At 34.2% G+C, this 9,343-nt stretch overlaps 1 long non-coding RNA gene across 3 annotated transcripts; it reads left to right on the top strand.

The window, feature by feature from the left end:
- Positions 1-905: 905 nt before the first annotated feature.
- Positions 906-3,100, top strand: LOC109215002. Of its 3 annotated transcripts, none has more exons than XR_002066286.1 (3): positions 906-1,096; positions 1,555-1,626; positions 1,724-3,100. It is a non-coding gene; the product is annotated as an uncharacterized LOC109215002 (long non-coding RNA). The 3 variants fall into 3 exon arrangements; XR_002066285.1 differs by having other exon boundaries at positions 906-1,626; positions 1,724-1,782; positions 2,723-3,100; XR_002066284.1 differs by having other exon boundaries at positions 906-1,626.
- The last annotated feature ends 6,243 nt before the right edge of the window (positions 3,101-9,343 follow it).

The following is a 9,343-nucleotide window of genomic DNA, read 5'->3' as shown; positions in this document are numbered from 1 at the left end:
GAATAATCAAAATATGGTAACATTAATATAAAAACTATTTTATGAGAGTCCTACGGTGTAAAAATCTCTCTACTACTTCAAATTTGTCACTTTAATTGGAAAAATTCTCTAAACCACAATCCATAACACATATCTTTTGAAAAAAAAAGTATGACACTTTGTACACATCGTAAATCATGCCACGTAAAACGTATCCGTAGTCCACAACGTATTTATTTTAATTGTTTGAAGTTGTGGTTAAGTCGCATGAAACTCGTATTAGAGTTGGGATTTACGTATCGTGACCATGTTACGGGAACCGTACATATTATCACAATTATTTATTTATTAATCGTGCCTAAAGCAAACTACGAATGTTTATGAGTGATTTTTCTAAATTATTTTGAGATTATTGGAAGGCCAAGAGTATATAAGTATGAAATTATTGTGAAAGAAGTGATGTACTCTTGTTTTAAGAGTAGCACTAAGAATTTTAAAGTCATTTAATCAAAATTGCCACTCAAAATTACGGCTAAGGTCTACTAATGTTTCTATTTTTATTAATAAATATTGGATACATTTTGTGAACATAACTCTTTGCATTTCTATTATATATAATATTATAATATATGGTTAAGGGGTACGAACACAGTAATTAGAAGTTGTACAAAACTTCATCTGAATTGTACCTTAAATTTGGCTCTATTTAATTGGTTATTGAATCTTGTTGCCTTTTTTCTGTTGGACAGGTGTATTGCCAGTTCTCTTTTAGCAGCTCCTTTTACATTCTTTATTTCATAATTTCCCAAATACTCTCCTCTTTGTAGTGACAAGCGTTTCTAAAATTTGAATTGTGTGAAACAACTGGATTCCACCTTTGATTTTCAACTTCCACACCCATTTCCATTTGTGTCATTTTTCGACCATTCATTTCTTGGTATGTTCCTTTCCTCTATTTTTTCTTATTTCTCTCTATTCTGGGCTACCTCACATACATGATATTTGCTTTATGTTCTCTCTTTGTTCATTTGTGAGTACAGGTTTGGAGTTGCAATATTTGCTACTTCTTATTAATTCTCTGTGCATGAAGATTATACATCTGAGAATCAATTCATGTGTAAGGAGCCTTATGTATAAAGAGAAATTGTTTAATTTTCAGAGCCAGAACAATGAGCAGCCTAATCAGGAGAAAGAGTTAAATTTCAAGTTTTTCCAATTCTCAAGCCCTTGGGGTGCATTCCACATTCTTTTCAGACCCTTTAAGTTTTGGATCTATTTTTTTGAAAAAAAAATTTAGCGTCTGTTTTTGTTTCTGTAATGATGACAGTCAGTTACTGATTTTGATACTTTATCTGTATTGAGCAATTCTTCTTGGGTAAATACTTCAGCTTTAGTAATGAGATACAAATTTTTTAAAATAGTTCACCTCTAGATTTAATTTCTGTAACTGACTTGGCTTTCTTATAATTTTGCTTATATGATACAAATTACAACTGAATTTACCTATGATTTTCTCACTCTGGATTAACGTTGCTTGGTTTTTTTATATATATATGTATTTGGTACATGGTTTAGGTTATTTCGGGAGAATATTTGGGAGCAGCGGATGATTGTGAATATATTGGAGATCATGAACAGCATGACTATGTACTGCCTTTGATCATTGTGTGAAAATTAAATTGTACTTGGTTTAGTTACTCGCATCCATTATTAACCTGTGAAGTCATCTCTGTTGGATATATAGGAGATATGCACTTGTTCAGTATCATTTCGAATCAAGAAATGACAAGACAGTCGATCCAGGTACCTTCCATTTCATTGTTTCAGGAAATTGCATTACATTTGGTTTAGTTACATAAAAATTAGATCATAACCGTGAAAGACAAAACAAATTCCAAGTATTGTTTTGAGGTGATATCACTTTAAAAACTAGCTATCAAGTACAAATTATTTCTTAGAAGATGTTTTTCAACAAGCATTGCTGAAAAATTTCCAAGAAACTATTCAAATACTATTAAGGTTTACTGGATAAAAGTGATAATCGTTATAACTGATAGTGCATGCATGACAAGATGTTTTAAATTCTTGAAAAGGAAGAGAGATGAAAATAATAGTTTTTGGTTCCATATATATAGCTGTTCTCACGCCACGAAATGAGCTCGATGTTTCAACCCCGCAGGAGCATTATTGTAAACTTTATCATCTATAGTTTTTCAATATTTCATTTGGATAACAACAGATAAATTTAAGGTCAAAAGAGTTCTTTATTATTAATTGATATCAAATTAATACTTGCACATCTATTAGTAATGTTGCAGATCAACAAAATATAACAAGTTTGGTTTTTGGACATATTTCAGTACATGAGCAAATTAAATATATGACCATTACGAAGACTTTTATATATATACATCATTGTGCATGTATAATAGGATATTTTTATCTATAGTATAATATATGCAAAAGACAGAAGTCCAAATATTTGAAGTTAGATTCTTCTTTACTCAAATAGATTGAATGACTTGGTAACATGTGTACTAATTAATTACTCTCCCTGTTTGGCTTATACGGACGAAGTTGAAAAGCTAGAAGCTGGAAAATATTTGAAGGTTTATCATATCAAGATTTGCCAAAACAATAGATAATTTTGATTCCGTTATCATTTTTCTGCATCTTAAATATTGACAAGAACAAATCACACCAAATTATTATTTTAGAATTCATCAAATTCTCCTTGTGATAGCAAACCAGGGCAGCTAGGATTACAATATGCAACAAGCACCTATAGTGCTCAAAAGTCCTTCAGTAAATTTGTTCTCTTGCGATCAACGGTTGGCATTCAGTAAAATCATGAGTACGAATGCAGAAAAGGAGAAGTCTACTCCACGGTGGAGCTTAATTTAATTTGTTTGCTCTCTAAAGTTATGTATTTTTTATACAAATTGTACTAGCCAGGGGGATCCACCAACTTTTTGAAAAAATAAGTGGGAATTTTGAGATCTTTGTAAAAATCTGTAGGAAATCAAGAGAGACACCGACTACTTTGGTCTGTGCATTTTAATATGTGCAACATGCGTAACTTCTAAAGATTTGCTTAAGTATTGTAAAACTCAAGTTTGTACGTTGATTCCAAAATAATTGTATGTTACCTTAAATAAGTGAAATTTGATTATTATTATTATTATTATTATTATTATTATTATTATTATTATTATTATTATTATTATTATTATTATTATTATTATTACATAAATTTTGTGATCTTAGTTGGCTGTCCAACAAACTTGTGTTGAGAAGCATCGAGCTAAATTGCCCAAAATTACTTCCACTCATGCTAGGCCCGTGCATTTACACGGGCAACATTTCTAGTATCAACTAGAAATCGAGATAAGCAAACTGCCAAAAATAATCTAAGAAGCAATTATTCCATTTAAATAATCAACTTCTAATTGTTCAAAGAAAATTAAAAGTTTCTAGGACCAACGCTTATAATTGTTTCCATCTAAAGGCTCAAGCTTTGAGAGAACAAGAAGTATTTTATTTCAAGTGGTGGCCATTAGTCAATATTATATGCGAAATCGCTTTCAAATTATAAGAAAAATGAGTAAATAATATTGATAAAAAACAAAATAATATTGATAATAAACAAGAAGTAAAGAAGAACAACTTATCAAAAATACTATATCGTGGCAAGCTGTCACTCTTTCTTCTTACTCTAGATCGTGTGGTAGAGCTCACTTATAAGAATTCAAATTCCGAACTTCTATTTTATTCGTAATAAGACAATGCCTACATTCAAAAAGACGATCGATAAGAGATATAGCTGTGAAAGTGTTGAGTTAGAGGAACTCGATTTTGCATCTTGCTTATGATAAGTAAATGAGAGGTCTTCAGCAGAACATGCGTGTACTAAAAGGTGTACGATTTGAACGATATGATCATGGAAAAACATAAAGCTAAAGTTGCATAAGCTTATACGCTAAACTCTAAACGATTGTCGCTAGCAGATGCCATACACATTCCATAATAGAAAGTTGGTCAATAAAAAATTATTGCGTCAGGTATCATGCTTACAAAGAAATATTTAGGTAAAAGAGCAAATAATATCAAATCAGATTTAAAACCATATTCGACCCGACTCACCGTTTGTCACTCCTCCTACTCCCATTCTATGTTTAGACCATACCGCATTGTTAAGCGGAAATGTTGATCCTTTTTCCCTTATTAAACTATACTAATCGGTTCCGTTAGCAAATATCGCTCACTTTTGTGATAGCAAGGGCATAATTGCCGAAGCTATTAATGACTGGCATATCTAAATTTTTTTGCATAATTCAGGAGCAAATTTTCTCAAGATTGAATTAGGGTGGAATATGGCAGATAAAGTTTTATATATATTCCATCGGTTCAACTTAACCCAATATTTTTCAATGCATAACAACAAAAAGTAAGAAAAAATTACCCAATTAAATTTTAACATATATATTAAATTTTGAATTCAAATTTAAAAGATAAAGAGTTTGGTGCAAAAAAGCTTAAAAATTGAATTGATTGAATTGATCGAATATATATTCTGAATTCACCTTGAAGGTGAATACTTAGGCATATTTCCTACAACCATAACAAAAGATTGATAAATAATAACAGAAGATTGATAAACAGCGATCACGTAAAATAAAGGAAAATAAATTGTCACATAGCCTACTGCATTTAAGTCCATAAGATAAATTTATCCAAAGAAAACATCCGCGAGCTAAGTTCCAAACAAAGTGAATTTACCAAACTTATTTAAATATTCTAGAGAAATAGCTGAAGCATGATATTTATTATTGAATAAAAAGTAAGAGAGCTGAACCTTCAGTTGAGCTTAAGGACGTTTATTGGTATTGATGATGTTTTAACTTCAATATCACATAAGAGGGGTGATTTGTGTGGTGTCTAATTTTTCGCGTGTACTAATTATCGAAGAATTTGGTTCTTCTAAGTGTTCATTAACCTGCTGTTGCTGAAATAGTAAATGCGAAAAGTAAAGAACACAAGGATTTTTACGTAGAAAACACCTGGCTCAAAAGGTTAAAAAACCACGACCTACTACTCAGTAGGATTTTTCCCAACACTTCACTAAATCACTTAGCCAAAACAGTATTTACAAAATAATTTATAAACCTAAGGATTAACTCTAATCCCGTTGCGGCAACCAACCTCTAACTGTTGCGATGACTTCAAGTTAACTCTTACTTGAATACTCAATGTACCTATTACAATTGCTTCTAAATAAAGCTGAAAGGTAAAATATGAAAACACCTACTACAATTGAACTAGAATAAAAAACAGATACTTGGAACTGGTTCTTCTATCTAGTTCATGCAGCTTCAGGTTCACACACTTGAATCACACAAGAATTGCTTGCAAAATGCCTCGCTATTTTGCTCTCAACTCACATTTAACTTCAGCTTTTGTGAGTACCTGTCAAATGGGAACATCCTGCAATTTATAGAGTTAGTAGAATAGAAAACAACTAGAGTTCTAATGCTACTCTTCCTTAGTTGAAGAGTTCTAGCTATCTTCAACCTCTAACTCCTTCCTTATCTTGGATAGTGTTCTTTTTCGGTAAGGAGTCCTTCTCCTTATCAATTATATAACCTTTTCGATCAAGAGATATCAGATATATCAAGTTAAACTTATCTCCTTCACGTGCATCCCTTATGCTCGAATTTGCCCGTGTCTGTGTACATAGGGGATGGACCTGGTTCATGCCTGAGTTTCCTTTGTCAATCTTCAAAACAAGACTTCACTTGGGCCAACAAATTCCCGTTTTTTGATGATGACAAACTCTGTGCTTTTCCCTACTTCAACTCAATGTTAGAATATTTTACCTTCTTATCACTTATCGTCAAGGACCAGGTTCATTAGGTTATAAATATCACTGTTTAAAGCATAGCCTTTTTCCCCCTTTTTGCATCATCGAAAAGTTGCATAAATAAGTAAGATAACCAGATTTTAAAAATTAGTCATGGTCATTGGGGCTACTTCAAATGCGATTATGGATTAATCATCATATATCAACTTAAGGATATTTGCCATCTAAGAAATATAAACAAACAGTTAGAGCAAAAGACAGTAAATTTCATTGATGATTGATATGATCCTACCACAAAGCATAAGAAGAAATAAAAATATTGGAATCATGAGCAAAAGAAATAAAAAATCCCGAACTGGGTCACTAGTTGATCTACACTAGGTTAGGAGGCTTAAGGATGGGAAGGACCGGGTTCTTGGTTTTTGGCTTGGAGCAGTTTCAGCATATCTTGAAGAATGTCATTTTTCTTCTCTTTTTTCTTTTTCTAACTCAGCTTTGAGAGCATCTCTCTCAATCAACACCTCTGCCAACCTCTTATTCAGCCTATCAATCTCAGTATCCTTAGCCCTACTTTCTTGAACCAAAGCTCGCACTTTGCTATTCACTAGTATTTCTTGGATAAACCAGGTTCTTTGGGAGTGGTCTGGACTTCATAGTCACAAGTAGTTAGAGTGTTTGTCCCAAAATGATCCTTGCTTGTACCAACCTCTCATTTCTTGATGGGTACCTTGAAATGTGAAAGTAAAATAGTGAGAATAAAGCCATAGGGTATAACATGAGTTTTGGTGCCATTTAGAACCCTATCCAGAAGCTGGATTATAAATCCGGGCCAAATGATTTGCCTCCCACTGTCCAAACATTCCATAAGGACTATGTCCATGAATGTGGCCATATGCCTCCTTTCCTACTTGGCAGCACACATCTGTTTACAAATTCGAATAGCACTTTGTGGGATGGCTTCATATCACTTTTGTAAATAGCCGTGGGCTCAGGTTCCTCTTCATTATCACCAAATTTCCTAGTAATGGCAAGGGCAGTAGGGAGATTTTCTAGGCTTGGCCATTTGAGCTTTGTATAGTCATTGTATCCTTCAGCAGGTACACCCAAGATCTCTCCTAGCTCCGTTGCATCAAAAGTGACTTCCACTCCTTTCACCACACTGGTGACCCTTTCATCTTTTATCTCATAATTAGCCATAAACTCTACAATTTCATTTCTGGCCAGCCTGCCATTCATCTGAAGGGCCATGTCCTTCCAGTCTTGCAATTTTAACTTTTCCAAAAGCATCACCATTCCTTCCTCCTCCAAGTACCTGAGGAGTCTGCCTTTCAAGATAGTCCTCTTTCCAAATTTGACCATCTTGTCTTTCTCAACATCATAATCATCTTCTTCTCGAAGGACCAGGTCCATCTCATCAATGTCAACAACCTCAACAGGCTCGCCCATCTTCTTCTTTCCCTTAGCAGCTGCTTTTCTTCTACTTTCTTCTAAGGCTTTCTCTAGTTCTACCTCATTCTGCTTCTTCTGGCTCTTCCTCTTGTGGGAGGAATTTCAATAGTGACAGAAGGGGCAGCTTCCTTTTCATGTTTGCCCTAGCAGTGCCAGGAGTTTTAGCCTTTGAACTTGCTTTCTTCTTTGGATTATAACTCTCGGTTTCTCTTTTCAGTAGGTATGCAAGGGTTTCTTGTTCAGATGGAACATGTTCATCTATGTTTTTCCTAAGTTGAATCAGCCCTTCAGCAGCTTTTCCAGGCCCACTTCCCCCTGTTTTCCTCACACTCTCCTCTATTCCAGCAGATTCCTCGCCCCAAACAACCACTGCACCCGTTTCTTTGGTTAGACTAACAGGAGTGGGTATTTTTCGCTTTCCCCTCAGAACACTCCGAGCACCCTCACTCTCTTTTTCTTTTTCTTTTTCATTTTTACCACCAACCCTTCCAGACTTAGTAGTTTCAACACCTGCTATAGATCCTACCAGCACAAACCTCTACTCCAAATTCGTAGCAACCTCACAGATAGTTTCAGGAGTAATTTTAGGGCCAGATGTTACCTGTTCAGTCTCAGAAGAAACAGTTTCTTCCCCTGCAGTAGCAGATTTGAACGATTCATCAGACTTCTAGGGTTCTTCTTCCCTACCCGCTTTCAATTGTTCTTTTATTTTCTTGATCTACTCTCCAACAACGACAACCTTGCGAGCCATCATCTTTACTCTTTTCTTGGAAGTTGGTGCGGTTGAAGGGGTGATAGATGGCATGGGTATGGTTTCCTTTGATGGGGATGAAGGATTTTTAGAAGGGTTTGCCATTGCTAAGTTTGGAAGCTTTAGAAAAGTGTTTGTGTGAGAGTAGAGAAGGAGAGAAATTTGAGAGAACATAGACGGCTTGAAAGTTTAGAAGTGAAGAAACAGATAACTCCTAATCAATATAAAGTGGAGGGGTTTACTTGAGTAACAATAACTTTTGCAGAAGTCTAATCAAACTGTAAGTCAGTTTAAAAAGACATTCAAGACTATCTCTAGAATCTAGGCACTTAATGCGGTTAGGAGTCTTTTGAACGGAACTAGTTCATTTGTAATGGAAAAGTCCAAAAAGGATTCGGGATTAGATGAGACTCTGCTTTTAATCGTGATTCAAATAAAGTTATTTCCAATTATGCAGAGTGTAGAAAACATACCGAGTAATGTTGATGAACTAGGTTCTTCACTGAGAATTCTCTTATGTAAGTCTAAATTTTTCAAGAAAATGGAGATAATATCATCAGAGATTAATGAGTCATTTTAACTTATGGCACAAGAGTATACTATTGAAAGTATGAGACTGAGCAGAATGTAATTTAATTATGTACAAAATTTTACGGATTTTCTAACCAAAAAAAATATATTTTTTTTAATTTTTTTTCGATTGTGAAATTTTGAACTGGTCCTTTTAGGTGATCTTAATCATCCCTAATTCTAACCTATTCGTTTCATTGTGATCTCTACTTAGTGTTTTGGTGAATATGTCAGCTATTTGCTTGTCAGTAGCAAAAATTCTATAGTGATCAAACCATTTTCATAGTTGTCCCTCAAAGAGTAATGCCTAACATCTATGTGCTTAATTCTCTTATAATGAACTGGGTTCTTGGTCATACTAATTGCACTAGTTTTATCACAAAAGATGGGGATACAACCATAGAATTTTGCTTTTTGGTAGCCCAAGACACAAGAGATGAGTCAAGAAAGTGTGCCATACCTGAGGTTCTCTTTCTATCCACAAGCAAACCTACATAATCAACATCAGCATATCCCACTAGATTGAAATTGCTACCTTTTGGATACCATAGACATAGATCATTGGTGTCTTTTAGGTATCTCAAAATCCTCTTGACAACAGTCAAGTGAGACTCCTTTGGATTCACCTAAAATCTTGCACAAAGGCTTACACTGAAAACAATGTCATGTCTGCTAGCAGTGAGATACAACAATGAGCCAATCATTCCCCTATACAACTTCTCATCAACAGATGA

Source organism: Nicotiana attenuata, unplaced genomic scaffold (genome assembly GCF_001879085.1).
Source record: "Nicotiana attenuata strain UT unplaced genomic scaffold, NIATTr2, whole genome shotgun sequence".
Taxonomy (NCBI): domain Eukaryota; kingdom Viridiplantae; phylum Streptophyta; class Magnoliopsida; order Solanales; family Solanaceae; genus Nicotiana; species Nicotiana attenuata.
Note: the sequence above shows the minus strand (reverse complement) of the source record. Positions and strands in the feature narration are given on the sequence as shown.